Below are 25301 nucleotides of genomic sequence, written 5' to 3'. Positions count from 1 at the left end.
TGACCTAGTATTACCAAGCACATAGGGGCGATAACAGAAATACCACGGGTCTGAAAGCCATAACGAGCACTACCAAGGGACACCGTGGGACACCAAGACGAGAGACGAGCTGTGGTGGGCAGCATCGTGGTCATCAGAGGGACGGTATCATCCAGCTTACCACGGTCTGAAAACTTAAGTTTCCCCTCGCGAGCACTTCTTACCACCATCTCTCTTATACAATTCTTGTTTTATTAAAAACTAGAGGTATTTCGGTTGCTGCGTAATGCAAGAAAGGTATCCCCATGTTGCAGAATGTGGTGCTTGTGCAACACTTGGGTATATTGCACAAGCGTCACATTCTTCAGTGCCCCGTGGCCTGGTGGCAAAAGTTCTCGCTTCACAAGGTGGGTCCGGGTTCGATTCCCGGCGAGGGTGAAAACATTGGGCGTGTTTCCTTACACCGGTTGTCTGTGTTCACCCATCAGTAAAATGGGTACCTGGGTGTTAGTCGACTGGTGTGGGTCGCATCCTGGGATAAAATGACCTAATTTGCCCGAAATGTTCTGCATAACAGACCCCTGGCAGTCTTCAAGCTGGCACTGGACAAGCACCTAAAGTCAGTTCCTGATCAGCCGGGCTGTGGCTCGTACGTTGGTTTGCGTGCAGCCAGCAGCAACAGCCTGGTTGATCAGGCGCTGATCCACCAGGAGGCCTGGTCACAGACCGGGCCGCGGGGGCGTTGACCCCCGAAACTCTCTCCAGGTAAACTCCAGGTCCAGGTAACAAGCGACTTTCTATACAGTAGTATATCATTGATGTCAGCTAGGACTGTATACCTTGTACGTGTACTTGTAGAAATAAAGATATTATTATTAACCTATTTTCTAAACCAATAAATTAATAATAATAATAATAATAATAATAATAATAATAATAATAATAATAATAATAATAATAATAATAATAATAATATTTATTTCCACAAGTACATGTACAAGGTATACAGGTCATAGCTGACATCAGTGACATACTACTATATAGAAAGTCCTTTGTCATACACAGCAGTTCGGGCAAATTAGGTTAATTTTGTCCCCAGGATGCGACTCACACCAGTCGATTAACACCCAGGTACCTACTTTACTGCTAGGTGAACATGAACAGCAGGTGTCTCAAGGAAACAGGTCTTAATGTTGTCACCCGTACCGGGGATCGAGTCACGAACCTCAGTGTCTAAGTTGAGTGCGCTACCTTCCCAGCTACAAGACACCATGTTGCATAACCCCTGGCTCCTGTACGTCAAGGCACGCTAAAGGATTAGTGCCGAGTGAGACAAAAGTTTCTCCTGCATTTAAGTATTAGCGTTGAAGGTTTGAAGTGAATGGGATTTGGTGTCCACAAGTTATCACATGGAGACAACATAAAACAATAGACGATCGAATGACAACATAAAATAGACGATCGAATGACAACATAACAATAGACGATCGAATGTCATAAAACAATAGACGATCGAATGACAACATAAAACAATAGACGATCGAATGACAACATAAAACAATCGACGATCGAATGGCAACATAAAACAATAGACGATCGAATGACAACATAAAACAATAGACGATCGAATGACAACATAAAACAATAGACGATCGAATGACAACATAAAACAATAGACGATCGAACAACATAACGCAGGATTTAATTCTCTCACTGCTACCAACACCTAACACCAGTCTTTGATGCTTAAATAAAGAGGAATTCTTTTATGTCAGAGGAATCAGTATCCTGCACTACTCCGCTCGGAATTTTCATTGTCAAGTTACCAAAGATATGGAACACTGGGAAGAATAAGAAGACACAATACCATGACTGGAACAATACACAAATAACCCGCACACAGGAGAGAGAAGCTTACCACGACGTTTCAGTCCGACTTGTAAATAGTCCAAGTCGGACCGAAACGTCCGTGTGCGGGTTATTGTCTAGGGAAAATCGGAAATTATCACGTTAATTTTTTTTTTTAAATTTCTTGGTTTCTTCCACAAAAAAAGAAACTGGGACCAATATAAGTTACAAAATATAAAATTACCTCTAAGTAAGATTTACCAGTCTAAGTTTTAAGTAAGTTAAGATTTTGTTCGGATTTTTAACCCTCCCAACCCAGGATAACCCAGGGTAGGGAGGGTTAGCCACCCAGGATAACCCAGGGTAGGGAGGGTTAGCCACCCAGGATAACCCAGGGTAGGGAGGGTTAGCCACCCAGGATAACCCAGGGTAGGGAGGGTTAGCTACCCAGGATAACTCAGGGTTGGGAGGGTTAGCCACCCAGGATAACCCAGGGTTGGGAGGGTTAGCTACCCAGGATAACTCAGGGTTGGGAGGGTTAGCCACCCAGGATAACCAAGGGTTGGGAGGGTTAGCCACTCAGGATAACCCAAGGTAGGGAGGGTTAGCCACCCAGGATAACCCAGGGTTGGGAGGGTTAGCTACCCAGGATAACCCAGGGTTGGGAGGGTTAGCCACCCAGGATAACCCAGGGTTGGGAGGGTTAGCCACTCAGGATAACCCAAGGTAGGGAGGGTTAGCTACCCAGGATAACCCAGGGTTGGGAGGGTTAGCCACCCAGGATAACCCAGAGTTGGGAGGGTTAGAGGGTTGGGAGGGTTAGCCAGGATAACCCAGGGTTGGGAGGGTTAGCCACCCAGGATAACCCAGAGTTGGGAGGGTTAGCCACCCAGGGTAGGGAGGGTTAGCCACCCAGGATAACCCAGGGTTGGGAGGGTTAGCCACCCAGGGTAGGGAGGGTTAGCCACCCAGGGTTGCTAGGGTTAGCCACCCAGGGTTGCTAGGGTTAGCCTCCCAGGATATCCCAGGGTTGCTAGGGTTAGCCTCCCAGGATATCCCAGGGTTGGGAGGGTTAGCTACCCAGGATAACCCAGGGTTGGGAGGGTTAGCTACCCAGGATAACCCAGGGTTGGGAGGGTTAACTACCCAGGATAACCCAGGGTTGGGAGGGTTAGCCACCCAGGATAACCCAGGGTTGGGAGGGTTAGCCACCCAGGATAACCCAGGGTTGAGGGGGTTAGCCACCCAGGATAACCCAGGGTTGAGAGGGTTAGCCACCCAGGATAACCCAGGGTTGGGAGGGTTAGCCACCCAGGATAACCCAAGAAAGTCGGTGCGTCATCAAGGACTGTCCGTCTTATTTCCATTGTCGTCCTTCAATCTTGTCCCCCAGGATGCCACCCACACCAGTCCACAAACACCCAGGTACCTAATACTTGCTAGGTAAACGGGAACAACAGGTGTAAGGAAACACGTCCAGTGTTTCCACCCGGGGAACGGCAGGGGAACGAACCACAGTGTGTGAGGCGAAAGCGTTGCCAACCAGGCCACGGGCCTGTTAAGAAATTTAGTTTCCTTGAATGAACATTATGTGATTTAATTAATCACTTGTGCAACACTTGGGTACCTTTACTGTGGAAACACTTCGCCAACCAGTGGCTTCCTCAGTCCAATACAGAGTGGTTGAAGATCAGGAGTGAGGTAATCAGTCCCGTCTCTGCCTATTACACTCAAAGAAAATATCGGGGAATGACCTATGTAACACCGCACAAAGGTCACCCACACCTGCAACTAGCTTCATGACTATTGTCCTTGACACACCTGCTGGCCACGCCCCTGCCTTGACACACCTGCTGGCCACGCCCCTGCCTTGACACACCTGCTGGCCACGCCCCTGCCTTGACACACCTGCTGGCCACGCCCCTGCCTTGACACACCTGCTGGCCACGCCCCTGCCTTGACACCTGCTGGCCACGTACCTTCCTGCTGGTGTGTCTTTACCTGTACACACCTGTCCTCAACCACACATCATGGTAACCAACCACTCGCCTATCAACCAAAACTGAAATTCAGGCATGTTTGTTTGTTTCATTTTAATCAACCCAATTTTACACACCAGCGATGCATTTTATGTCGATTCTGGTAGATGTGGGTGAGGGAGGGGATGGGAGGGGGAATGGGAGGGGGATATAAGAGGGGAGGGACCATGTGATTGAAAGTTGTCCAGCCCTTTCCCACCACCATAACCACCACCACCACGTCACCACAACCACCACTAACCCCCACTCACCGTCTCCAGCACCACCAACACCCACGTCAAGCCATCATCCCCTTGCGGTGCTTCTCTCCTAGACAGATCTGCGGCACCTTGAGTGCCGCAGGGGGTCAGTTTTATCGCAGTCTGTGAGGAAGCTGCGGCCACAGCAGCCAGGCACACAGCAAGCACACTCAGGGTGACATGGGGTGCACAGGTGCGAGTGCTCCAACACACAGGTGCGAGTGTGTGCTCCAGCACTCTGCCAGGATGATGCAAGGACCTTGACCAACCATGTTTGGGGTGAGAGAAGGGGGGGGAGGGAGGGAGGGGAGGTCTGAGGGAGGGAGGGAGGGAGGATGGAGGGAGGAAGACAGAGGGAAGGGGAGAGAGGGAGGGAGGATGGAGGAAGACAGAGGGAAGGGGAGAGAGGGAGGAAGACAGAGGGAAGGGGAGAGAGAGAGGAAGATAGAAGGAAGGGGAGAGAGGGAGGAAGATAGAAGGAAGGGGAGAGAGGGAGGAAGATAGAAGGAAGGGGAGAGAGGAAGGAAGATACCATGAAGAACCATGTTGTAAATCTTGCAAACAAAGCAGCCAGGAAGCTTACAGCACTTCGCCGTATCTCGCATCTGCTTGACAGTAGGGGTTGCAAGATCCTGTACGAGGCACAAGTACGCTCACACCTTGAGTATGCTCCACTTTCTTGGTTTGCCTGCCCCCCCTCTCATCTGCGACTGCTTGACAGAGTAGAGAACGGAGCAAGACGTCTCATCTCTCGCCTGGACCCATCCTGGATAGATCTGTCATTTCAGCAGAGCCTCCAACATAGGAGGGATGTGGGTGGCCTTACTGTTATGTACAAGGCCAATATTGTCAAAATACCACACTTGGATCCACTTCGAGGACAGCGTGAAACAAGCTTTTATGCCACAAGACGGGCAGAAAGCAGCAACTTCACTCTGGCTGTACCCTTCTCCAGAACATCACTCCATCTGAGATCATACATACCCAGGATGACTCGAGTATGGAACACATTCGTACAGCATAATGATGTCAACGAGATAAAGTCAGTTGATCAAATGAAAATGCTGGCCCACAGATGGCTCCAACTTCATCCTGTCCCGTACTTGTATGTCTCATAACAATAAAAATGCTTTCAAATGAGCTGATGTAGGTAACAGCTCTTAGCTTGCCAATAAAGCTAGGGATCCTTGACCTTTTCAAACCCTGTGTAAAAAAAAAAAAAAAAAAAAAAAAAAAAAGGAAGGGGAGAGAGGGAGGAAGATAGAAGGAAGGGGAGAGAGGGAGGAAGATAGAAGGAAGGGGAGAGAGGGAGGAAGATAGAAGGAAGGGGAGAGAGGGAGGAAGATAGAAGGAAGGGGAGAGAGGGAGGAAGATAGAAGGAAGGGGAGAGAGGGAGGAAGGTATAAGGAAGGGCAGAGAATGGAGAGATGGTGGATGAAAAGGACAGATATGGAGAGTGGAGGGAAGAAATGGAGGACAGAAGAAAGGGAGGGAGGAAGGGAGTGTGGCACAACCTCAGGTCTACAACATCCTCAATGATGATGATGTTCTTCCTCACAACACCAAACATCAAAGAATAATATTATCAATCATCCAATTATCACAGTCTTGAATTACGAATTAACACCAGAGGAACTCCACGTGTGTGTGTGTGTGTGTGTGTGTGTGTGTGTGTGTGTGTGTGTAAGAGAGTGAGAGAGAGAGAGAGAGAGAGAGAGAGAGAGAGAGAGAGAGAGAGAGAGAGAGAGAGTGAGAGTGAGACTGACTATGACATTCCATGGGCTGGCACGAACTGCAGTCGTCATAGTTATTTCCTTTTAAAACCGTACTCACCTAATTGTGGTTGCTGGGGTCGATCCACAGCTCCTGGCCCCGCCTCTTCACTGAGGAGTCGTCTGGTACTTTATCATTCCTCAGATCAATTCATATCTGTACCACTCATGCCGAAAGATTTTTTTTTGTATCCCTGTGGCTCATCTGGGCTTGGGTAATTTCCGTCCACGTTATTCTGTTCTAACAACTCCTCTTGTAAAGACCCTACCGTAAGGGGTATTTTTTATGTCGTGACCGTATTTCCTCTTGTTCTTTCTACCTGAGATAAGATCTAGCCATCTCATTCTTCCAGATATATGAGCCTAGTTATCACATTCTCCTCAACGTTGGATCCAGTCTGGATATACTGCACTTTTTAATACGAGATATGATAAGAATTTGTTCAGATTTTTAACCCAGGAGGGTTGATCATCCAGGGCAACCCGGGGTAGGGAGGGTTAGCTACCCAGAATAACCCGGGGTAATACATTTCCTCTTACTCTAGTTTCCTTCTCCAGTCTGCGAATCCTCGTCTCGGTGTTGGGGTGTATAGGGCCACTGACAACTTACGCCGTATCGAACCCGAACATGCAGTCCACAACATACATCATCTCTTCTCTTCCTGACGTTTCGCCTATGTACGAGAAACGTTTCGCCTACATAGTAGGCTTCTTCAGTCTAGTACAGAAAAGTTGGCAGGAGCAGTAGAGAAGTGAAGACGATGTAATCAGTCCATCACCATCGAAGACAGTTTTGAGGTGGTCAGTCCCTCAGCCTGGAGAAGAGTTTTGTTCCATAGTGTGGAACAAAACTATGGAACAAAACTTCTCCAGGCTGAGGGACTGACCACCTCAGGTACCAATCCAACCCAGCCCCTTTCTCTCATATATCTATTCAGTCTCTTACTAAAGCAACACATTGTCACATACGAAGCTCATTCTGAAACCTGTGTTTTCCCTTCATTGTGAATATGCCACTGGTATACGGTACTGACAGGTTGGTCAGTAAGACACATGTGCAGCAGTTGGGCATCTTCATTCCGAAACGTTTCGTCTACACAGTAGGCTTCTTCATAATATAGCAACAATAAACCAATATAACCAATACAGCAGAGTATTGCTGACAGTACGCTGGCCCGTGGCCTGGTGGCAAAAGCTCTCGCTTCGCACGCTGAGGGTCTGGGATCGATTCCCGGCGAGGGTGGAAACATTGGGCGTGTTTCTTTACACTGGTTGTCTATGTTCACCCATCAGTAAAATGAGTACCTGGGTGTTAGTCGGCTGGTGCGGGTCGCATCCTGGGAGAAAACTGACCTAATGTGCCCGAAATGCTCTGCATAACAAGAGGCTTTCTATATAATACAGTAGTGTGTCACTGATGTCAGCTAGGACTGTATACCTTGTACATGTACTTGTAGAAATAAAGATATATTATTTTTGGTACGGTGCTCCCGCTTTCATTACTAAAGGTGATACTTTAATAGGTCCCAGTGCTTTTGTCGTGTGAAGTTTCAACGGGAGTATACACACTTCCTTACTTGTCTTACTGTTGTTGTCCTTGGCTCCACTAGATTACCATTCCTACCTCACTAACGTCACAGAGGCGGCTGTCCCTGCCTCCCCAACACCACTGGTGGTGTACTGGGGACTGGTGTACTGGAGACTGATGGTGGTGGTGTACTGGGCACTGGTGGTGCTATGTTTGGGACACAGCCACTTCCTCATTCCTCCAAAATCTCTCAGTATTCTCATCCATCTTTAACATTCTTCGACCTTGAAGATTATCACTGAAAATATTCTGCCGACGTGATACAATGGGTGTTTATTCCCAGGTATTGTTGAATACCCCCGCCGCCTCCTGCCGAAGTAAGGTAATCAAAATAAGGAAGCACATTCACCATCACTCTTTCAACAGCTGTCTTGCCAGAAGTGGGCTGACATTACAGTTCAAATGATTCTCTGAACTGCAACAGTCTCTTACTCCTCCTTCAGAGTGCAGGCACTGTACTTCCCACCTCCAGGACTCGAATCCGACTAACTAGTTTCCCCGAGTCCCCTCAAAAGGTTCATGACACTCCAACAGCACGTCAGGCCCTAAAACCGATTATGCCTTATTAACTCCGATTCTAACATGCTCACACATTCCTGTTTAATGCTTAAGCCCCTAGGACTCAAAACCTTCTTTACTTCCTACCTTTAACTCCTGAGACATCCCTTCCTCTCCATTCTTCAACTCTAGACTAATACAACCTCTGGTTTAACCTGTTTTGTTTCCATCTAAATGCCCAGACTACTTTAACCCCCACCCCCTCAACCCTCATAACCTCACACCATCTTCTAATTTCTACGCCCGAATTATCTGCGTAACATTCGCCTTGTTATGTTGATAATGGTATAAAATACCGACAAGTGGATAAAATACCGACAAGTGGATAAAATACCGACAAGTGTCTTAATCATCAACATTCACCCTACACATTGCTCTTACTGCAACATTTAAATCCCATGACTCACACCCATATAAACATGTTGGTAACACTACTCCTGGTGCATTACATATTTTTTTTCTGCCTCCAAAGATAAATTTCTTCCTTTCCACAGATGCCTGGACCCACCACCTTCATTTTTTCTCCTCGTCTTCAATAATTCCGTCTGTCGACACGGCCGCCCACTCCCATATATCTTAAACCTTCTAGCCTAACACTTTCTAACCTCTCACCTAAAACTATCCGCTACCTGACTCACCTCCGTAATATAGCTTAGGGAATATTCAAGGAATGGATAATGAAAGATCGTACATCAGGCTGGAGGAAGTGTTGAAAAACTGAATGTATTAAGGTTAGAAGGCTATTAAACCTTACTCAGACTAATGAATGACTGTTGATTTAGATGAGGTTGTTAGACTGTACAATGAGATTAAACATTACGTAGTCTCTGAGGCAAGACTTAGGTAAACACTGCTACACGGAGGGTTGTGTGTGTGTGTGTGTGTGTGTGTGTGTGTGTGTGTGTGTGTGTGTGTGTGTGTGTGTGTGTGTGTGTGTGTGTGTGTGTGAGAGAGAGAGAGAGAGAGAGAGAGAGAGAGAGAGAGAGAGATAGAGAGAGAGAGAGAGAGAATGTGTGTGTATTTGCTCCACATACAATACATAAACACAAAATGCGTAAGCATAAGGAACTAAAACACCCCAGCACAAGTCTCGTCCTAAAACACTACACAATAACACAAACGTACAACACAGTATTACGATAACACAACAACGACACGCACACGCACACGCACTCACACACACACACACACACACACACACACACACACACACACACACACACACACACACACACACACACACACACACACACACACACACACCCCACAAATGCGGATTCCCTTCTGCCTCGCCACACGAACAAAAATTGATGTAACTTCAGATCCCGTGTTCACGAACGCTCTCACAACAGAGGAAGAGGCTTCCATACCTCTGAATCTCATTTTTTTTGTCTGTTGTCCGTAGGCTTCTGTAAGCTTATTGAGTGATGGTGGTGGTGATTGTGAGGATGACAACAACGGATTGTGATGGTGGCAGTGTGGCAGCAGAGACTGTGGTAGCTCTTAAGTCGGTCTGGATCTCATACTTGCGTAGGTTCAGATCCTAAATTAGTAGGTGGGAGCCTTGAGAGGTGTCGGGTCGGATCGTATGCATGAGTGTGTTCAGTTTTTTTTTTTTATGTGGAAGGATGGTGAGGGGGTTGGGGTAGAGTGGGGAAGATAGAAGGTATCCAACCCTACAACCGTCGAGACTGACTATCTTCCCCGTTTCAGATTCACTTCTTGGTGACGGCCGATCCATTTAACGCAAGCTAATCCTGTCTCCCAATCCCCGTGTTCCTTATTCCAGTCCCCCGTGTTCCTTACTTCCAGCAGGGAAGGCTACTTGATCCCACTTGTCCGTGCAAGTCAGAGTTGTGACCATCATGGAAAGGATTCCGACTCTTTTATTTACACAAGCTAAGATATAACCAGACAGAGTTCAGGTTGTGACATGTTATTGTGAAGCTGTTTCGCCCACCAGGGGCTTGCTGGACGAAACGTTGCCTTGTTGACATAGTGGCTGTGTAATAGTGTATCATTCTGCTAGCTGCTTGTGTGGTTTATAACGAGTTCTGCTTTGAAAAACAAGAGTGCTGCTGGGAATGCTGCTCAGTAGGTTCTAGTGCTGCTGTGAGAGGAGTGAATGTTATCCTGGATGCTGTGAGGAGGGAATGTTATCCTGGATGCTGTGAGGAGGGAATATTATCCTGGATGCTGTGAGGAGGAGGGAATGTTATCCTGGATGCTGTGAGGAGGAGGGAATGTTATCCTGGATGCTGTGAGGAGGAGGGAATGTTATCCTGGATGCTGTGAGGAGGAGGGAATGTTATCCTGGATGCTGTGAGGAGAAGGGAAATGTTATCCTGGATGCTGTGAGGAGGGAATGTTATCCTGGATGCTGTGAGGAGGAGGGAATGTTATCCTGGATGCTGTGGAAGGAGGGGATGTTATCCTGGATGCTGTGAGGAGGAGGGAATGTTATCCTGGATGCTGTGGAAGGAGGGGATGTTATCCTGGATGCTGTGGAAGGAGGGGATGTTATCCTGGATGCTGTGGAAGGAGGGGATGTTATCCTGGATGCTGTGAGGAGGGAATGTTATCCTGGATGCTGTGGAAGGAGGGGATGTTATCCTGGATGCTGTGGAAGGAGGGGATGTTATCCTGGATGCTGTGGAAGGAGGAGATGTTATCCTGGATGCTGTGAGGAGGGAATGTTATCCTGGATGCTGTGGAAGGAGGGGATGTTATCCTGGATGCTGTGGAAGGAGGGGATGTTATCCTGGATGCTGTGAGGAGGGAATGTTATCATGGATGCTGTGAGGAGGGAATGTTATCATGGATGCTGTGAGGAGAGAATGTTATCCTGGATGCTGTGAGAGGGAATGTCTGGATGCTGTGAGAGGAGTGAATGTTATCCTGGATGCTGTGAGAGGGAATGTTGTCTGGTTGCTGTGGGAGGAGTGAATGTTATCCTGGATGCTGTGGAAGGAGGGGATGTTATCCTGGATGCTGTGGGAGGAGTGAATGTTATCCTGGATGCTGTGAGGGGATGTTTTCCTGGATGCTGTGGAAGAAGGGAATATTATCCTGGATGCTGTGAGAGGAGGGGATGTTTTCCTGGATGCTGTGGGACTGTCACTAAGTCTTGGGTCAACAGTCTGGCTACCTCAAGGACATTCTTTTTTTTTCTCGGGGGGGGGGGAGATTACGAGAAGATGAACGAGACTAGTTTTTATGTTATGACACACACACACACACACACACACACACACACACACACACACACACACACACACACACACACACACACAGTGAAGAGGCGTGGCCAGGAGCTGTGAATCGACCCCTGCAACCACAACTAGGCGAGTACACATTTGGAAGGGTGTACAGTATAGGGTGTACGTGTATAGTATGCAAAGTCATGGAGAAGATTATCAGGAGGAGAATGGTGGAGCACCTGGAACGGAACAAGAGTATAAACGCCAACGAGCATGGATTCATGGAAGGCAAATCCTGTGTCACAAACCTACTGGAATTTTATGATAAAGTAACAGAAGTAAGACACGAGAGAGAGGGGCGAGTAGATTGCATCTTCTTGGACTGCAAGAAGGCCTTCGACACAGTTCCTCACAGGAGACTGGTGCAGTAGCTAGAAGATCAGGCGCGTATAACAGGAAGGGCGCTGCAAAGAAGACCGCAGACGGAGTATAGGCTAGGTGGCCAAAGACTGCAAACCTCGCTCAAGGAGAAAGATCTTGGGGCGAGTATAACACCGAACACGTCTCCAGAAATACACATCAACCAGATAACTGCTGCAGCATATGGGCGCCTGGCAAACCTGAGAATAGCGTTCCGATACCTTAGTAAGGAATCGTTCAAGACACTGTACACTGTGTACGTCAGGCCCATACTGGAGTATGCAGCACCTGTTTAGAACCCACATTTGATGAAGCACGTCAAGAAATTAGAGAAAGTGCAAAGATTTGCGAGAAGGTTAGTTCCAGAGCTAAGGGGAATGTTCTGCGAAGAAAGGTTAAGGGAAATCGGCCTGACGACACTGGAGGACAGGAGGGTCAGGGAAGACATAACGACATACAAAATACTGCGTGGAATAGACAAGGTGGACAGAGACAGGATGTTCCAGAGATGGGACAGAAACAAGAGGTCACAATTGGAAACTGAAGACCCAGATGAGTCAAAGGGATGTTAGGAAGTATTTCTTCAGTCAGAGCTGTCAGAAAGTGGAATAGCCTAGCAAGTGAGGTAGCAGAGGCAGGAACCATACATAGCTTCAAGATGAGGTATGATAAAGCTCATGGAGCAGGGAGAGAGAGGACCTAGTAGCACTCAGTGAAGAGGCGGGGCCAGGAGCTGAGTCTCGATCCCTGCAACCACAATTAGGCGAGTACAGTAACATGGAGACGCTCCCGTATTATTTTACTCCTGACCAGCACCACACAGCACCATGGTCTGTGTATGTGTACTTACCTGTTTGTGGTTGCAGGGGTCGATTCACAGCTCCTGGCCCCGCTTCTTCGCTGGTCGGTACTAGATCCACTCTCTCACTGCTCTATGAGCTTTATCGTATCTCTTCTTAAAGCTGTGTGTGGATCCTGCCTCCACTACATCACTCTCCAGGTTGTTCCACTTCCTGACAACTCTGCTGCTGAAGAAAAACTTCCTAACATCCCTGTGACTCATCTGAGTCTTCAGCTTCCTACTCTGAACCCTTGTTTCTGTGTCCCAACTCTGAAACATCCTGTCTCTACCCACCATGTCAATTCCTGCAGTATTTTATGTTATTATCGTGTGTGTGTGTGTGTACTCACCTATTTGTGGTTGCAGGGGTCGAGTCTTAGCTCCTGGCCCCGCCTCTTCACCGGTTGCTACTGGGCCCTCTCTCTCCCAGCTCCATGAGCTTTATCAAACCTCGTCTTAAAACTGTGTATGGTTCCTGCCTCCACTACGTCATTTTCTAGGCTATTCCACTGCCTTACAACTCTATGACTGAAGAAATACTTCCTACTATCTCTCTGACTCATTTGTGTCTTCAACTTCCAATTGTGGCCTCTTGTTTCTGTGTCCCCTCCCTGGGTGTGTGTGTGTACTCACCTAGTTGAGGTTGCGGGGGTCGAGTCCGAGCTCCTGGCCCCGCCTCTTCACTGATCGCTACTAGGTCACTCTCCCTGAGCCGTGAGCTTTATCATACCTCTGCTTAAAGCTATGTATGGATCCTGCCTCCACTACATCGCTTCCCAAACTATTCCACTTACTGACTACTCTGTGGCTGAAGAAATACTTCCTAACATCCCTGTGATTCATCTGTGTCTTCAGCTTCCAACTGTGTCCCCTTGTTACTGTGTCCAATCTCTGGAACATCCTGTCTTTGTCCACCTTGTCAATTCCTCTCAGTATTTTGTATGTCGTTATCATGTCCCCCCTATCTCTCCTGTCCTCCAGTGTCGTCAGGTTGATTTCCCTTAACCTCTCCTCGTAGGACATACCTCTTAGCTCTGGGGCTAGTCTTGTTGCAAACCTTTGCACTTTCTCTAGTTTCTTCACGTGCTTGGCTAGGTGTGTGTGTGTGTGTGTGTGTGTGAGAGAGTGAGAGTGAGAGTGAGAGTGAGAGTGAGAGTGAGTGAGAGAGAGAGAGAGAGAGAGAGAGAGAGAGAGAGAGAGAGAGAGAGAGAGAGAGAGAGAGATGGGTATTCCTAACTGCACTCACCTATTTGTATTTGCAGGTGGTCGAGTCTCGGCTCCTGGCAGAGATCACCCTCTACTAGCCAAGAGAACTCGATCCCATCTCTTCCTAGTGCCATAAGAGAGCCTGCCTTCACCACTTCTTTTTCACCCCGAGGCTGAAAAAGCACTTCTTGCAACATCCTGATTGACCAGGCAAGCATCAGATGAGCCTGGACTAACACCGGGGTCTGTGAGTAGGAAAAACTCTGGGAACTCATCAGAGGTATACCTGCGTCTCGTGGATGTGTGACTTGCACCTCTGTCCTCATGTAAACAACACGAGTACACGGGTCGAGACGTTCCGGGGGTCAACATGTGGTGATTCTGTCAATATTTGTATTGTGTGAAGCCATGGTTCCCAAGGCGGGGGTCGCGGACCCCTTAAAGGTCACTGTGTTATTCCTATAGTTTTCACTGATTCTCTCTCTCTCTTACTTTCCCTGGCCTGGTGACCTTGTAGGGACCACCGCTGTCACTGCCGCCCACGGCGCCCACCCAACATGGGCGTGGGCAGACCGCTTCTATTCCTGGTGAGAGCGGTTGGGGGACCCTGTTCTGTGCAAGACTGGCAGAAAGACCACTTAACCGGTCCCTTACACCACCCCTCCATTAGTCCCCTGAACGACTCCTCGACCGGTGGACGACCCCATGCTAGGTCCCTTCGACTGCCACCCAGAACGACCCGTACAACAATCTCAAATGACCCTGTGACCGGCTTCTAAGAACGACCCTTTACATTCCGCTGGTCTCTTTCTGAGCAAACAGACTACATGCAAGGCTGCACACGCTGCCAAAGTTGCTAGTTGATTATGCACCTCCATATCCAACCTGTGGATGGTATCACAAGAACATATCCATCCTGTGGATGGTAGTACAAGAACATATGGATACACAAAAGAGCTAGGAACTAGGCTTTAAAAGTGTTAACTGCATTGCATCTGCATATATGCAGCATCTATCTGCAGTTTATATTTCATCTGTTACAAGCAAATTTAAGATATTTTCTTACAATGTCTGGTATCTTATTTTCATTTAATAAGGTATCTTGACGTATTACTTATGTTATTGTAATGTCTATCCCTATATTCCTCGGTAAGTGGATAATTAAGCACGAAGTGTTCAACAAAGTGAACACAGGGGTGACCATATACTTTGCATTTACACAAATAACCCGCACATAAAAGAGAGAAGCTTACGACGACGTTTCGGTCCGACTTGGACCATTTACAAAGTCACACTAACCAGAAGTGGCGCAGGACGGCTATATATAGGCAGGAAGAGGTGGTGGTAGTAGTAGTAGTAGTAGTAGTACAAGAATGGTATATAATACCGACAAGATGAAATTAAGACACATGCGCAACACCCGGGCATCACTATCGTAGACGCTTCGCCATCCAGCCAGCCACTGGATGGCGAAACGTCCACAACAAAGACACCCAGACGCCGCACACGTGTCTTAATTTCATCAGTAGTAGTAGTAGTAGAAGAGGTAGTAGTAGTGGTAGTGGTAGAAGTGGGGAATAAGGAGGACGAGCCAGTCAAATACAAAGGAAGGGGAGCACTGCAAGAGAGCTAGGTGCCCACAGAGGGAGAGCAAGCGCACCGAGGTGCGTGAAAGGGGAAGTGGTGAAATAAATGAAGAAGGAACAGAAACACGAGACAGAAGAGAGAAAGACAACCCAGAGGAGAAAAACGAAAGAGGAAAGGGGAAGAGGGAGAAGAAGAAAAAGAAAAAGAAAAAATGAGGAGTTAGGTTAAGTCACGGGTGTTCTGAAGTTTGGAGCATTTTACAATGTAGTGGGAGAGGAAGGCATCTACAGAGACGAAGCCAGGGCTAAGATTCATACAAGGAAAGTTGTGTATTAGAGAGGATTCAACTAGACGGCGACTGTTCGAGTTGGAAGTAGGGAAGACAGTTTTAGCAGAAGACCAGTCAATAGGATGGCTATGATCTCTGACGTGACAGAAAAGAGCATTGCCAGTGTCGGCAAGCTTAACACTACTTTTGTGCTCCCTGAGTCTGTCAGAAAGAGATCTCGTTCATACCTCTCCTCCCTCTACAGATGTTCCTGGTGTCTACTCTTATTTCTTGCTCCTCCTGTCCTCTTTAATACTTCGGAGGAACTGGTCGATCTCTTTCTGACAGACGTAGGTTCGTCATGGTCACTCCACACTCCTGGTCCGTCGTGCTCTGCCCGATCACACAGTTGCTCTACACTCAAGAAGCCTCCCTTCGACCCCGCCGGGGTGGGGAATTTGTATTCTACAAACGCCACATCCTTTTCACAATGCTGTCGCATCGTGTGAAAATCAAGCCTGTGGACGGTGCAATTAATGACTCCTCGAAGTTAGCTTTAGCTACCGTCGTTAGGACCTGCCTGCAGGTCAAATTTACGGCAATCCACTCTGAAGGACTCCTTCATTGTCGTCTGCACAGATGACACGGAAGCATCAAAACTAATGGACGACTCTTCAATCAGGACCCTACAAACACAACAATTCACTCTATCCCCGTCTCCATTCTTGAAGTCGAAACGTTCGGTCTTTGTGAAAAGACTGGACAATATCGTCACCTCTCTCTCTACTGAAGCACTGAAGACATCTATTGAGGAACAAAACACCTGGGCCTCGGTAGACAGCATCTCAAAGATCCCTAGCGCCTCATCTATGCTAAATTATTATTATTATAATCAAGGGGGAAGCGCTAAACCCGGAGGATTATACAGCGCCTGGGGGGGGGGGGATGTGGAAGGCATTCAGGCTTAATTCGGGGAACTGGAACACAGATACAATTCCCTAAATCAAGAGCCCCTCACCAACATCAAGGAACTTTCCTTGAGGGGTCATCTATGCTAAAAATTACATTCTCAGACATCTCCATGGCTGCCCAAGCTCTCTCTGACGGTCTGGCCATCTCATATTACCACATTCACCCTAGTCATATAGAACAAGAACGTTTCACATACATCTCCCACTGCTGGACCTGCTACTCCTATAACAACACCACCAAGGACTGCCCCATCAAGATTAAGAAGTTTTGTTCAAAATGTGGGAATGATGGACACGATTTCAGATCCTGCACCATTACTATAGCACCAACATGTCTTAACTGCAAGGGTAATCATCATACCCTTGCAGCTAAGTGCCCACTCAGGAAAGAAATCACATTGAAGAAAACTAAAGTTCTGAAGAACACCTCCAATTCACCGACATACGCTGCAATAACCAAACCACAAACCGACACCACCAAGACTCTACACGCTAATCTACAGCCACCATCGCCCAGCAACTCCCTCTGTCCACTCCCCGACGGTGATTCCTCGAAGGTGCTGTGCTGCATGGTGTATGCACACCTTGCAAATGCAGCAAACCCCGGCACTTTCAACACCACTATTAACGAACTATTCCGTCTGAACAACATGCCTGCCTTTAATTTTCCGGACTCCACACCTTCAGCAGACATCCTCAAGATCCTTCCCAACGCCCTGAACTTTATTGCACCAGCAGACCTGTCTCCTGCACAAGCAACTCCTCCTGTAACTTCTATAACCACTTCCACCGCTGACAACGTTGATCATGCTGCCTCAACCACTGTCTCTTACCTTGTAACTTGGTCATGATTATGACCAGATCTAGTTCATTACCTTTGTAACTTGCTCAGCTATCAAAACTTTGGAGTCCAGTCCCTGGACCAATTATGTACCTCTGTAATCTTTTGACTACCGCCCACAGGATGGGTATGGGGTGCATAATAAACATATTAAACTAACTCCCACCTCTCCCAGCCTGCTGTTACTCAACCGTTACACCTCTCCACTGCTCCTGTCGACCCTCAGTCACCTGCTACCACCATTGTAAATTCGCCCAATGAGTCCACTCCAGAAGAGGAAGATAGCGACGACTCCAGTAAACTCTCATGGGAAAACCTCACCTTCTACACTTCTTCAAATACTGACACCATAACCTGTACTGAAATCTACAAAAGCCTCGGTGCTGGAACAGTCAAGTATACATGTAAATCACCGCTTCACTTCACACTCACCCAAGTTCTTGAGTTCATCAAGCCTCTATGTTTCACCTTCAGTAACAAGGCTAAATTATACCACCTATCTAGGAGCAGCTTCAAAAAGTTCGAAAATGGCTCCATTGCTAACTTGCCTCCTCAGTTACTCCTATAACTCCCACATGTGTTCTACCCTCTGATGTGACCTAGCCTACTGCCAGCTACTCAAGATTCAAGACTTCAACTACCATAAGTTCGATACAACAGTCCCTTCTATTCCTGTTCTCAAGTCTGCCCCACAATCGCCTTAGCTGCTGGGTTAAGCCCTGGCTCTATTTCTCTGACTAAGAACACTCCTCTCCAGAGCTATTCTTCATCTGTCCCGTCTTCCCCGCTCATCCCATTGGGATCTTACCTGAACTTATTTGCTTTTGTTTTTTTTTTTACTTCTGGCTAGTGTGACTTTGTAAATGGTCCAAGTCGGACCGAAACGTCGTCGTAAGCTTCTCTCTTATGTGCGGGTTATTTGTGTATCGTTCCAGTCACGGTATTGTGCTTATTTTTTTGTTACTTTGCATTTAGTTTGAAGTTAGTCTGTGAGTTTACTAAACTGTCAATAGTACTTGTAATCAAGCCTAACCCTGGCTACATCATCAGACTGCCAGAAGTACTTGTCGAGGCACTTTAGGTTTGGGAGGCCCTCAACATGAAAATTAAATTGAATTACAAATAAGATATGAACTAAAATGAATAATAAACAGTTCTCAAAAAAAAGTGTGTTAGGTTTCGAAGAATTCGTCTGATTCTGTTTTTCTCAAAATTTTTGACTAAGAGCAACGGACCGTAATTTTCAGTTTGTAATATATTCCAGCTACACTATATAATAATTACCGATGTGTATTTATTTATATCTTTGGTGTCACACTTTCAGTATCTATATTGTAGCAATTGACCACAAGGACATGATTTTCTCTAACAGGAAACCACATGGTTGGGTCTGAATCACATGGCGACGCTTCACTGTCCATGTCCACACAAGTATCTGTAGAATGTGGTTGTGGTGTTTCATCACCTCTACTATCTTGATTTGGTATGTTCTTTTTATTTTCTGCACATGTACTTGGGAATGCTGGTGGGTCCTCTGGAGTTTTATGACTTTGATCGCGGGTTCTATCCCCGCCCTTGGTATGGCCTGGTAGTGGTACTGGTTCTTCATTAGTAGCTTCTACATTTTCCACTGCGGAAAATGCTGCTAGGCGTTTTGTCTTTGTCAAGACCGCAGCATTTCTTTAGCTTGATTCTTTGGAAATCTTTCTTTTCTGAGCTCCTGACCAGGGCCGGATTTATTAGGGGGGAACTGCCCCGGGTCCCCCTGCCAGAGGGGCCCCGGGCCCCTCTGGCAAGGGGGTCTTCTTCGAAACCTAACTTTTTTTTCGAAAACTGCTGCTTATCATTCACTTTAGTTCATTTCTTATTTGTAATTCATTTTAATTTCCATGTTGAGGGGCCCCCAAAAATAAAGTGCCTCCCCCCCCAGGTCTAAATCCGGCCCTGATCGAAACTAAGCACTAAACCCACAAGAGATGTCAAATACGTGAGCCCAACATCAAGAAGACTGTTTTCAACACGAGTCCATGGAGACTGTTCATTAGAATTACGAGTATGTGGCAAACGAGTATCTTTGGGCTAGTGTCCAGGGCGTTTCAAATATCAAGGTTCCAGCCACGTTAACAGTAACAAGACTGTGTTAGTACCTTGGTAATTACCAAGTGACAGCCATCCCCCCTACCCCCCAAACCCCTCCCACCAGTAACCAACCCCCGATCCTTCTCCTAACGACCCTCCCTCCCCCACAAACAATCACTGACGTCATCACCCCCCCTCCTCCAGGTCAATGGCGCCATTTAGCCATGGAGGTCAAGAATAGTGGCGCCACTAGTCACTCCTCTGCCATCCACCACACCATCAACACCTCCAGTTCCATCAACCAGTGGTAATTTAAAAAACTTATTTCTCCAGTTTCACTAATTTTGGATAGATCAGCTTTGAAAATATTTTAGCTATTTTTCTCTCTACAAACCGTTGAAGGAAGCATTCTTAAATACATAGCAAGACTTCAAAGTATTGGTTACTGCAGTTCACGAATAATCTAGTAATGTCCATACCTTTATCTTTGCAGACATTGTTTTGGGGTGTTGCTGCTGGTAATGACATCTCTGAAGACTTGCAGCTGCCCACAACACGGCCTTCACCACACAGCAGCAGCAGCTGCCCACAACACGGCCTTCACCACACAGCAGCAGCCGCCCACAACATGGCCTTCACCACACAGCAGCAGCAGCTGCCCACAACACGGCCTTCACCACACAGCAGCAGCAGCTGCCCACAACACGGCCTTCACCACACAGCAGCAGCAGCTGCCCACAACATGGCCTTCACCACACAGCAACAGCCGCCCACAACACGGCCTTCACCACACAGCAGCAGCCGCCCACAACATGGCCTTCACCACACAGCAGCAGCAGCCGCCCACAACATGGCCTTCACCATACAGCAGCAGCAGCTGCAGCTGCCCACAACCAGCAGCAGCTGCCCACAACATGGCCTTCACCACACAGCAGCAGCAGCTGCCCACAACACGGCCTTCACCACACAGCAGCAGCCGCCCACAACACGGCCTTCACCACACAGCAGCAGCCGCCCACAACACGGCCTTCACCACACAGCAGCAGCCGCCCACAACACGGCCTTCACCACACAGCAGCAGCTGCCCACAACATGGGGAATATCTTCAACCTACAAGATTCGATGAACTTATTATATTTTAATAAGTAAGTTGTATTTATCACAGCAAAGAAAGGTTCAAGGAAAACAAAAGAAATTGAGAAGCCTCAACTGCTGTATTTGTCAGCAGGACAACATTCACACAATTCGGGAGCTTTAAGCTCGGCGAAAAAAAAAAATTATACCTACCCCAACCCTACTAGCAATAGTAGTAATGAAGCGGATAGCCTCAATACTGCCATTATTAGTAGTTTGAGGTATGATACATTTATATATTCCATAACCTTGTGTTAGGGTTACAATACTTGTCGTAAGACTGTAGTTAAGCCTTTCTACTGTCGCAATATAAACACTTGCGCCCGCAAAGTGTCTGCTAACAGCCTACTATGTCTCCAGTGTTGTCAGGAGGATTCTGCGGTAACTAAACATGTTAAAGGATATAAAACTGTAACATACATTTCAGCATATTCAAATCTTATCCTAATATCCCTTAGACGCCAATATTGAACTGGAAAAAAGACCATCTTGATAAAGTCAGCTTGCACTACTCTCCTCTGATTCAAACCTAGATTGACTTTCATCGACCTGTCCCCTGAGAGTTTACCGCTCCCGCCCCCCATCCCCCAACAATTTTACATACGTGCACATTTGCCAAAATAAAATTATATTCCCCATCACTATATATGTATAAGCTTGGATATATTATCCATATAGGTGTTAGGCATTCAGGTTTGATCCAAAGGGGAGGGTACTTGCAACTGCTTGTATCAAGATGGCTTCACTAGTACAAAGACACCCCTTGAAGGGCATCCAAACTGAACATGAAGGTAGTTAGGATCATTAAGACAACACTATTTTCCCTGTTGTTAGGTAAGACACATATGCAACAGTTAGGTATCTTTATTATGAAACGTTTCGCCTACACAGTAGGCTTCTTCAGTCAAGTACAGAAAAGTTGATAGAAGGAGAAGATACTTGAAGACGATGTAATCAGTCCATCACCCTTAAAGTTTTGAGGTGGTCAGTCCCTCAGTCTGGAGAAGAGCATTGTTCCATAGTATGAAACAATATGGAACAATGCTCTTCTCCAGACTGAGGGACTGACCACCTCAAAACTTTAAGGGTGATGGACTGATTACATCGTCTTCAAGTATCTTCTCCTTCTATCAACTTTTCTGTACTTGATGTCCCTCATAGCACACTAGGCTAACAACCAACACTTATCTAACAAGCTGGAGTCCTGCCGTATACGAGTCTCTAAACACACACTAGTATGCTAGCCTGAATTCATAACCTACCTTACCTGCAAGTTATGACTGGAATCCTAGGCACAACCACTCTTCACTTCTCTTTTCTGGGTTTCTAACCCAGCAGGGTTAATAATCCTATACTCACTAATACCATTCTAAATCGCTCCCCTAACTATACTCATCAAATGTTAGTGAATCCTTTCTGCCGACTATAACTTCACCTTAGATCACACAGGTTTTCATTATCATCAACGTGCTGCTGCGCTAATACGTTTATATTCATAGGAACCTGAACGCCGCTTAAATATAACAAAAATAATTAAATTGTGTAAACTTAATAAATCAATATTTAACTTTGCACAGTTTGGCCAAAGGCATAAAATACGTAGAACACCCACCACAACCACTACCCAAAGCCCGAAACCCACCAACATCCCCACAGAAGCCACGTGCAATAACAGATTGCACACAGCTTCTGAAGGTCGTTGGTGGGTTCCAAGGCCCACAGTTCTACGTAATCTATGCCTTCGGGGGAGATTACTCTCCCCTGCTATATGCATTCATAATGCATATAGCAGATTCTCCAGTTCTATACCTTACCTATCCCACTCAACACCACCTAGTGTTATATATATACACCACAACTATGCAGCGTACTCCAGGTATAGACCTTACTAATTTGCAGAGCAGTGGCGGCGCAAGGTGGGATGAAGGGTAAAGATCAAGGGGGGTCTAGGCTTATAAGATCAAAAGGGGATCTAGGCAAGATCAAAGGGGATCTAGGCAAGATCAAAGGGGATCTAGGCAAGATCAAAGGGGATCTAGGCAAGATCAAAGGGGGTCTAGGCAAGATCAAAGGGGGTCTAGGCAAGATCAAAGGGGGGGGATCAAAGGGGGTCTAGGCAAGATCAAAGGGGGGGGGGTCTAGGCAAGATCAAAGGGGGGGGGGATCTAGGCAAGATCAAAGGGGGAGGTCTAGGCAAGATCAAAGGGGGGGTCTAGGCAAGGGGGGTCTAGGCAAGATCAAAGATGGGGTCTAGGTAAGATCAAAGGGGGGGTCTAGGTAAGATCAATCAGCCTAGTCTCTGAATATATACTGTATAACCCAATTTCAAAAATGCTCCCCCAAGACCCTGTAATACAGACTGGAGACGTAAGCGCTAAACCCTCAAGGCTATACTACTGAAAATATTTTTGGAACTTCAAAGCATAAAATTACTTGGCCAAGCCCTCTACAACACTACTGAGGAATTGTTATTGATTTTCAGGCTATATTATATTCTGTCTGAGGAAAATTTATCCCGTCATGTGAAGCTACAACTTTGGCTGTGTAGTTTTAAAAATAGGTTAGACAAATGAGTGGTTGAGAGTTGGACCTGCCTAACAAGAGCCAATAGGCCTATTTCAGTGCTTCTTTATGTCTTAATAATGGATATGGTTGGTTTAATAGGCTTTCCTTACACCCGCCATCAAGACCTCTACCATCACCCTCATCACGCTAAACTATCTCAGTATAATTATTAACCAGGTAGATTAACACAGAATTACGCAAGTCAGGATGACATCGATGGCATTTTTATTAGGGTATTTATACTCCCCCAGGATGTGACCCTTACCAGTAGGCCTACTGTAGTGTTCCTCCTTGTGTGAACAGTGCCAATGAATATAAGGAAACATGTCCATCTGTGCCAGGGCTAGAATCCCGGTTCTTCAGTTGACGTGGGCCACTACCAACCGAGTCATGATATATCACTTACACATTTCATCTCTGCCTCCTACAATCTTGCAGGATGGGTATAGACTACATAATAAACATATTACACTAACTAAAACTTCCTAAAATCTAATCAGTCTTCAATTCTAAGTTTTACAACCCATTTCTCCAATTTTTGTTGCTTACAATCTTTCCTATATTCTCCCCACCACCTTCCCACCTAATACAATTACTATCTGCTTCAATAACCAAACTTTAGTGGACTTATAACCTGGAAATACCTTACAAGTGGGCCCCGCCCACCTTTGACGATGTCTCCAGCTGCTGCATCTCCATATAGTAACCCTCTCCAGGTATAACACTAATGTTATGGATCAGACCATTTACTAGTGTGGTTGTCTCCACCCCTCAGACTGGTCAAAGCTGCTGTGTTGATCAGTGTTACAGCAGACAGCCAGGCACAGCACTCCACTGACTGGTCAAAGCTGCTGTGTTGATCAGTGTTACAGCAAACATCCAGGCACAGCACTCCCCTGACTGGTCAAAGCTGCTGTGTTGATCAATGTTGCAGCAGACACAGCCAGGCACAGCACTCCCCAGACTGGTCAAAGCTGCTGTGTTGATCAATGTTGCAGCAGACACAGCCAGGCACAGCACTCCCCTGACTGGTCAAAGCTGCTGTGTTGATCAATGTTGCAGCAGACACAGCCAGGCACAGCACTCCCCTGACTGGTCAAAGCTGCTGTGTTGATCAATGTTGCAGCAGACACAGCCAGCACAGCTGACTGGTCAACTCCCCAGACTGGTCAAAGCTGCTGTGTTGATCAATGTTGCAGCAGACACAGCCAGGCACAGCACTCCCCTGACTGGTCAAAGCTGCTGTGTTGATCAATGTTGCAGCAGACACAGCCAGGCACAGCACTCCCCAGACTGGTCAAAGCTGCTGTGTTGGTCAATGTTGCAGCAGACACAGCCAGGCACAGCACTCCCCAGACTGGTCAAAGCTGCTGTGTTGATCAATGTTGCAGCAGACACAGCCAGGCACAGCACTCCCCAGACTGGTCAAAGCTGCTGTGTTGGTCAATGTTGCAGCAGACACAGCCAGGCACAGCACTCCCCTGACTGGTCAAAGCTGCTGTGTTGATCAATGTTGCAGCAGACACAGCCAGGCACAGCACTCCCCAGACTGGTCAAAGCTGCTGTGTTGATCAATGTTGCAGCAGACACAGCCAGGCACAGCACTCCTCAGTTATCACACCTGAAACAAAACATTCGCATTATAACCATGAACATTACACACATTTATATGTAAACATTACCATTAATATAAACTGGTAATATTACTGCCTGACTAATATACCCATTAATGTTTAACATAGTAAGTAAGGCTATCTTTATCTTGAATATTTCTTCCACATAAACCTGATGACTAACAATTTTTTTACATAGAAGTCTATCTGGATCACAATGCGCAAGTTCCTTGGATCAAGAGACCTTCCCTAAGTTATTTTTCAATAATGGAAACAATAGCCCAGAACTGGATACACCATTATGGGTAATGTAACGCCAAGTGTGAGAGTTATTGTTTGATCAGAGGAAGGGGAGTAACTCCAGTTCCTCGCATCAAAACCCCTCCAATAAGGTCAATCATCCCCGCCCCCCTCTAAGACATTAGACCCCAAAGAAAATTAAGACTATTAAAACATTAATAATTTGGTGACCAAATTGGTAGTGGGGACCAGGAGCTGCATCTCAACTCTGCTGTTATACTGACAAATACGTCACCAGACAATACTTACGTTG

The 25301-nt window shown here is 46.7% G+C and overlaps 2 long non-coding RNA genes across 3 annotated transcripts in view; one reads left to right on the top strand and one right to left on the bottom strand.

Annotated features, from left to right (window-relative positions):
- Positions 1-24268, bottom strand: part of LOC138853733 (uncharacterized) — a 43332-nt gene extending 19064 nt beyond the window's left edge. Inside the window, exon 1 of one of the 2 annotated variants that reach the window (XR_011392889.1) lies at positions 23780-24268. This is a non-coding gene — a long non-coding RNA (uncharacterized lncRNA). The remainder of the gene's footprint in view (positions 1-23779) is intronic. The other variant, XR_011392890.1, reaches the window with a different exon arrangement.
- LOC128692844 (uncharacterized) lies at positions 19622-20084 on the top strand. Its single transcript, XR_011392891.1, has 2 exons — positions 19622-19743; positions 19930-20084. It is a non-coding gene; the product is annotated as an uncharacterized lncRNA (long non-coding RNA).
- Positions 24269-25301: the final 1033 nt, after the last annotated feature.

This window comes from Cherax quadricarinatus, chromosome 38 (assembly GCF_038502225.1).
Source record: "Cherax quadricarinatus isolate ZL_2023a chromosome 38, ASM3850222v1, whole genome shotgun sequence".
Taxonomy (NCBI): Eukaryota; Metazoa; Arthropoda; class Malacostraca; order Decapoda; family Parastacidae; genus Cherax; species Cherax quadricarinatus.
The sequence above is the reverse complement of the archived record's forward strand: the minus strand, read 5'-3'. Positions and strand labels throughout refer to the sequence as shown.